Source organism: Leopardus geoffroyi, chromosome D1, assembly GCF_018350155.1.
Source record: "Leopardus geoffroyi isolate Oge1 chromosome D1, O.geoffroyi_Oge1_pat1.0, whole genome shotgun sequence".
Taxonomy (NCBI): Eukaryota; Metazoa; Chordata; class Mammalia; order Carnivora; family Felidae; genus Leopardus; species Leopardus geoffroyi.
This window is the reverse complement of record NC_059329.1, coordinates 39,160,711-39,168,319: the sequence shown is the minus strand read 5'-3', so window position 1 is coordinate 39,168,319 and position 7,609 is coordinate 39,160,711.

Genomic DNA, 7,609 nt, shown 5'->3' with positions numbered 1-7,609 from the left:
CCCCACATTGGGCTCTGTGCTGACAGCTCAGAGCCTGGAGCCTGCTTCGGATTCTGTGTCTCTGTCTCCCTCTGCCCCTCCCCCACTCACACTCTGCTTCTCTCTCAAAAATAAACACTAAAAAAAATTAAAAAGAAACAAATAGGGGTGCCTGGCTGGCTCAGTTAGTAGAGCATGCAGCTCTTGATTTCGGAGTTGTGAGTTCGAGTCCCATGTTGACATGGAGGCTACTTAATAAACCAAACAAAACAAAAAACACAAAAATAAATCCAGGTATAGGTAAAGGTTAGTAAATGAACCATGTAGACGAAAGTCTCAGAGACAACAATTTCAATGCTAGTTTGGTAAGCTCATCATTTCTCTAGAATTTGTCTACTAAACAGTATGGATTTTACTAATGCTATTGGGTTAAAAACACATTAAAAAGAAGGAGGAAAAACTATTCTCCCCCTTCCCCTTGTCAAACGTAATACATGTGCTGTATAGAAAAATGGGAAAATAAAGAAATGTAATGGGAAACATATCATCTAGAATTCAATTCCCAGAAACAACCACCGATAAAATGTTATAATTTTATTCTTTTTTCCTACGCGTATGTTCATTTTACATGTTTGAAATCACTCTGTATACTATATACATTCATTATCCCTTTTAACATAACATCATACAATTTCCCAGTCATTAAAATATAACTTCCTTTTTTAGTTAAGTAGCCACACAATGCCGCATGAGTTTCAGGTGTATAACATAGTGATTCAACAGTTCCATACATTACGCTACACTTTCCACAAGTGTAGCTACCATCTGTCACCGGGCAACAGTGTTACAATATCATTGACTTGTGTGTTTCCCTAGTGTAGTGATTATCACGTTAGCCTAACAGTACCATCGGCTGTATTTTCTATGCTGTTGCTTTCGTCTCCGAACTTATTCAATCCAAAATTGGAAGCCTGGGTCTCCCACTCCCCTTCCCGTTTTGCCCATCCCCGCACTCTCCTCCCCTCTGGCAACTGCCAGTTTGTTCTCTGTATTTACGAGTTTGTTTTTGCTTTGTTTTTTAGATTCCACATACAGATAAAATCGTACCGTATCTGTCTTTCTTTGACTTAGTTTACTGAGCATAATACCCTCTAGGTTCATTCATGTTGTCGCAATGACAAGATCTCATTCTTTTTTATGGCTGAATCATATTTCACTGTGTATGTGTACCACAACTTCTTTATCCATTTGTCTGCTTTTTTAAAATTATTTTTACTTATTATTTTTGAGGGAGAGAGAGAGGGAGAGAAAGGGGGACAGAGGATCTGAAGCTGGCTCCACACTGACAGCAGAGAAGACCAATGTGGGGCTCGAACTCACAAACTATAAGATCATGACCTGAATCGAAGTCAGACACTTAACTGACAGAGCGACCCAGGCACCCCACCATTCATCTACTTTTTAAAGTTTATTTATTGATTTTGAGAGGCGGGGAGGGGCAGAGACGGAGAGAGAGAGAAAAAAAGAGAAAATCCCAAGCAGGCTTCCCATTCAGCAGGGAGCCTGAAGTGTGGCTCCATTTCATGACCTGAGCCGAAACCAAGAGTTGGATACTTAACAGACTAAGCCACCCAGGCACCCCTATTTTATTTTTATTTTACAGAGACAGCAAACAATAGTGGGGGAGAGGGACAGAGGGAAAGAGAGAATCCCAAGCAGGCTCTATGCTCAGAGTTGATTCTGTGAGCCTGGAACCACAACCCAAGCTGAAATCAAGAGTCAGATGCTTAACCAACCGAGCCCCTGAGGTGTTCCTATCCATCATATAACTTTAAATGATAATTATATTTAAAAATTATATGTAGTAAAATTTTGCATTTATCACTATTTTTTGGACATTTGGGTTTTTCAGTCTTTCATTTTATACATAACTGTCATAATACTCATTCCTGTCCCTTTAAAAAATTCTTTTTCATAGGGGCGCCTAGGTGGCTCAGTCAGGTAAGCGTCCGACTTTGGCTCAGGTCATGATCCTGGGCTTCATGGGTTCAAGCCCCGTGTCGGGCTCTGTGCTGACAGCTCGTAGCCTGGGGCCTGCTTCAGATTCTGTGTCTTCCTCTCTCTCTGCCCCTCCCCTGTTGGTGCTCTGTCTTTCTGTCTCCCAAAAATAAATAAACATTAAAAAAAATTTTTTTAATTCTTTTTCATAGTATTCTGGTTACATATCTCTCATTCTTTTTCCTTTCTAGGCTAAGCTCGTCTTAAAACTTCTTCCAGTTCTCAATTCTCCAGTTCATTTCTCAGTTTTAATGTAATAAGTCAAGTCAACAAAGATTTGTTGACTGGGTGTGTCCCTTCCCTATTTAAAAATATTTACACAGTGAAACAGTCAATAGTCTCTTAAGATCCAAACTTTTCCAGATTTAATATAAAAAATTCCATTTAGTAAACGCACACCAGAAGAGATCCTACATGTAAGCCAATTCCAGCCACCACCATGTTTCTGGAATTCTCCATCGCTGGCTGCTTCAAAAATGGTGCTGTGGGCCAGTGGCTAAAATTGGAGGGATTACATTTTAAATCAGTCAGGAAATACAGCCCCCAAACTACCAGGAGTTGGGTAAAGCATTCATTATTCTTACCAATAGAAAATCTTAACCTTCTAAAAATTCTTCCCATCACCTTTTTGCACCTATGTTAGGATACCCCACAAAAAGTGCAGTGAGTGGGGGAGTGCTGACTTATTCATCCATTAGAAATGATGTCCTGTTCGCACTTGAACTCCAGGTGTGGCTTTACAAACTCACTCTCAGGGATTTCCTTCCTCACTTCCACTCTATTCCTGCCCAATAAACAAGCCCCCCTTTGTTCATTCTCAACCTCACTGCCTAGGCTGGGTCCTTGGCATCAGTCTCCCACTTCCTGATCAGCCGCTAGCTACCAGCACCGAGGACTGATCTCAAGGCTCTGTTTCCTAGCTAAGGTTTCTGTCCTTATTCTAGTTTGAGGTCCTGGCTCCTTTTGTGGCTAAATTCTGTTCTTCATTGCCCCATAGTACATCTTCCTAACTGGATTCCTGGACAGGATTTTTCATGCAAGCATTATGTATAATAGTGAATAACTGAAACCATCGAAATGCCAAAGATAGGGGATGGTTTTAACAATTACAATATGATACATGTGGTTTTTAATTCAATAAAAACTTTTTGAAAACCAGAATTACAAGGATACTTCTTTAAAGTGATAGAAATCTATAGCCATCTTAAATCAATAGCCATTTTAATACTCGATGAAATACACTAGAAGCATTCCTTCTAAGGTCAGAAATGAAACAAAAAAAAATTTTTTTTTTCCTAGAGCTGTTTGAAGCTTGCTCACTTTTAGTTTTCATTTTATATGCTGCCAGCCCAAGAGCCCTTGAATTTTTACAGTTCAGGCTGAAGTTGCTCTGGGGTAACTTGGTGTCATAGGGCTTGCACCACACTTCCTAATTTGGCTAAATAGTCGTGGCAAAAGTATTTGTGAGCCACACAGATGATAAGATTAGAAGTGGATTCACAGAGCTAGAACAAAGAATCCTCAAACTTCTATGGAACCACAAAAGACCCGGAATAGCCAAAGAAATTCTGAAAAAGAAAAACAAAACTGGAGGCATCACAATTCCGGACTTCAAGCTGTATTACAAAGCTATAGTCATCAAGACAGTATGGTACCGGCACAAAAACAGACACATAGATCAATGGAACAGAATAGAAAGCCCAGACATGGAAGTACAACAATATGGTCAACTAACCTTTGATGAAGCAGAAAAGAATATCCAATGGAAAAAAAAGACGGTCTCTTCAACAAATGGTGTTGGGAAAACTGGACAGCGACATGCAGAAGAATGAAACTGGACATTTTCTTACACCAAACGCAAAAAATAAATTCAAAATGGTTCTCCTAAAGGAGAACACAGGCAGCAACTTCTTTGACCTTGGCTGCAGCAACTTCTTACGAGACATGACTCAGGCAAGGGAAACAAAAGCAAAAATGAACTATCGGGACCTCACCAAGATAAAAAACTTCTGCACAGGGAAGGAAACAATCAACAAAGTTAAACACGGCCTACGGAATGGGAGAAGATGTTTGCAAATGACATTTCTGATACAGAGTTAGTATCCAAAATCTATAAAGAACTTATCAAATTCAACACCCAAAAAACAAATAGCCCAGTTAAGAAATGGGCAGAAGACTTTTCCAAAGAAGACATCCAGTTGGCTACAGACACATGAAAAGATGCTCAACATCCCTCATCATGAGAGAAATACAAATCAAAACCATGATGAGATACCACCCCACACCTGTCAGAATGGCTAAAATTAACAACACAAAAACCAGCAGGTGTTGGCAAGAATGCAGAGAAAGTGGAACCCTCTTGCACTGTTGGTGGGAATGCAAACTGGTCCAGACACTCTGGAGAACAGTATGGAGGTTCCTCGAGAAACTAAAAATAGAACTATCCAGCAAGGACACTATAAGGTATTTACCCAAAGGATACAAAAGTACAAATTTGGAGGGGTACATGCACCCCGATGTTTACAGCAGCATTATCAAAAATAACCAAACTATGGAGACAGTGCAAGTGTCCATTGACTGAAGAATGGATAAAGAACACGTGGTGTGTGTGTGTGCGTGTGTGTGTGTATGTATGTGTGTATCACTCAGTCATCAAAAAGGATGAGATCTTGCCATTTGCAATTATGTGGAGGGAGCTAGAATGTATTATGCTAAGTGAAATAAGTCAATCAGAAAAAGACAGATACCATATGATTTCACTCATGTGGAATTTAACAAAACAGATGAACATATAGGGAGAGGGGAGAAGACAGGGAAACAAGCCATAAGAGACTCTTAATGGTAGAGAATAAACTATGGGTTGGCGGAGGGAGATGGGTGGGAAATGAGCTAGATGGGTGATGGGTACTAAGGAGGGCGCTTGTTACGATGAGCACCTGGTGTTGTAGGCAAGTGATGAATCACTGAATTCTACTCCTGAAACCAATATTTCATTGTATGTTAACTAAAAAAAAAAAAAAAAAAAAAAAAAAAAGAAAGAAAGAAAAAAGAAATAAAGAAAAAAAATTGGAAGTAGAACATAAGGGGCACCTGGGTGGCTCAGTTGATTGAACACCCCACTCTTGATTTTGGCTCAGGTCATGATCACACAGTTGGTGAGATCCAGCCCCACGTCTGGCTCTGTGCTGACAGTGTGGAGTCTGCTTGGGATTCTCTCTCTCTGTCCCTCCTCTGCTTGCACACATGTGCATGCACTCTCTCTCAAAATAAATAAATAAACTTTAAAAATACATCAGAAATAAAAGAAAAGGGGTTAAAAGAAGCATATGTGGGTAGTCTTTTTTTTTTTTTTAATGTTTATTTTTGAGAGAGACAGAGACTGAGACAGAGCAGAAGCAGGGGAGGGGCAGAGAGAAAGGGAGACAGAATCTGAAGCAGTCCAGGCTCTGAGCTGTCAGCACAGAGCCCGATGCGGGGCTCGAACCCACAAACTGTGAGATCGTGACCTGAGCCAAAGCCAGACGCTCAATCGACCGAGCCACCCAGGTGCCCCTATGTGAGTAATCTTAGCAATTGTTGAGTCTTAAGGGGAATTTGGGATTCATCACCCTATTGTTTCTACGTGTAAAGTATTTCATAACATGTTGTTTTCAAGGATTTACTTTAGATATAAGGAAGCATTTATTCATGGAAATAATTGAAAGGCTGAGGAAGACCTCCCTTGGTCATCCTTATTTATTAAAAAACAAAACAAACACAGGAGTTAGTCACCTCTCCAGAACGGTTCAGCTCACAAAGGTGTTCCTTCCTCTGAGAATAGCTCACCACCACCGTATCCCTGACTCCCTGCCCCCACTAATCCACTGACCACACTGCCCTGGACTCTGTTCTTGGCCCTGGCTAAGTTCACCAGGTAGACAAAGCCCAAGGTGGCCCCGTTGGATTCTTGCTGCCAAAGACTGAAAATTGAGAGGGCACCAGGGTGGCTCAGTTGGTTAAATGTCCGACTCTAGATTTTGGCTCAGGTCATGATCTCAGGGTTCTTGGGATTGAGCCCCGAGTCAGGCTCTGCATTGACAGCACAAGCCTGCTTGGGATTCTCTGCCTTTCTCTCTCTTTGACCCTCACCTGCTCTCTCTCTCAAAAATAAATAAACACTTTAAAAATAGTGTTAATTGGGGCACCTGGGTGGCGCAGTCGGTTAAGCGTCCGACTTCAGCCAGGTCACGATCTCGCGGCCCGTGAGTTCGAGCCCCGCGTCGGGCTCTGGGCTGATGGCTCAGAGCCTGGAGCCTGTTTCCGATTCTGTGTCTCCCTCTCTCTCTGCCCCTCCCCTGTTCATGCTCTGTCTCTCTCTGTCCCAAAAATAAAATAAACGTTGGAAAAAAAAATTAAAAAAAAAATAGTGTTAATAAAAATTTTTAGAAGTGGGTTTCTGTGAGACTCACTTCTCTCCTGTTAATACATTTTGCCCCCCATCCTGCCTTTTTCTTTTCCCCCGATCCAGAGCTGCTTCCAGTAAGTTACTATAACTGCAACTAAAAGAATCCTTACTAATAAAACTGGCTTTAGTTTTGTCTGGCTTAATTGTAGCGCTTGCTTGAAGCACATGTATGTGGGCTAAACCGCTTGACTCTGGTTTATAATTCCACATCTCTGTCACTAAGAGAGAGAGAGTAGAATCTACTGGGTGGAGAGACTCATGTCTACCCTCTTTCCCCAGCAGAAACTTGCTTCCCTTTCACATGAAAAACTTCCTTGGCAAACTGACGAACCTTGCCTAACTAGTTGTAAGTGGAGATGAGAAAGGTGCAAAGATAGGTGGCCTAAAACAACCTTCTACCCTGAGAGTGACACTTGATCAATGCAGAGGTGACAAGGGACAAAGTGACAAGGCAATCGAGGAAGTCTTGCTTCTAGAGGCACGCTCAGCAGTTACTGAAGATGTAACACATCCCAGGTTCTGATGTCAGCCTTTGGACTCTTTAGGTCTGGAATTGCTCTAAAACTATGGTTCAACAGGGTGGATTAAATAGCTAACAAATAGCTATTAGTGTAATAGTGTAATAAATAGCTAGCATCTCCTACCAGGGCAGAAATGTTTGTCTGTTCAGATATACCTCAAGGACTTTCACATAATTGGCCTTCAGTAAATGTTATCGCATGAAGTTATAGCTTTTGCAGTGTTCTAAGCCCAAACAAGGTCTGCCCCTAATGTAGCCCGGCAGGTGTCAATGTTGGACAATTCTCAGTACTGTGTTGTTTGGAAAACCCTTTAGAAAACAAACAAACAAAACAATAGCTCTGCAAGCTGATCATGACAAAGGTGCCATGCCAAAATGTACCAAAGAAAAATTGAAGTATTTCACTTTTCAAAGGCACACAGCAAATCCTGTCACATCAAAATCGTCTATCAACAATCCCCATCAATCTTGCTCAAACTGTGGACTGGGAAAGGGGCCAGGAGAGCTTCAAGGGCGCTGGGAGGCAAAACAGCTGGTCAGTGGTGGGAGTGAGGAGGGGTGGGCTCCGTGAACGGCGGTCAGACAGCATCTACCACTTTCGTTCACAT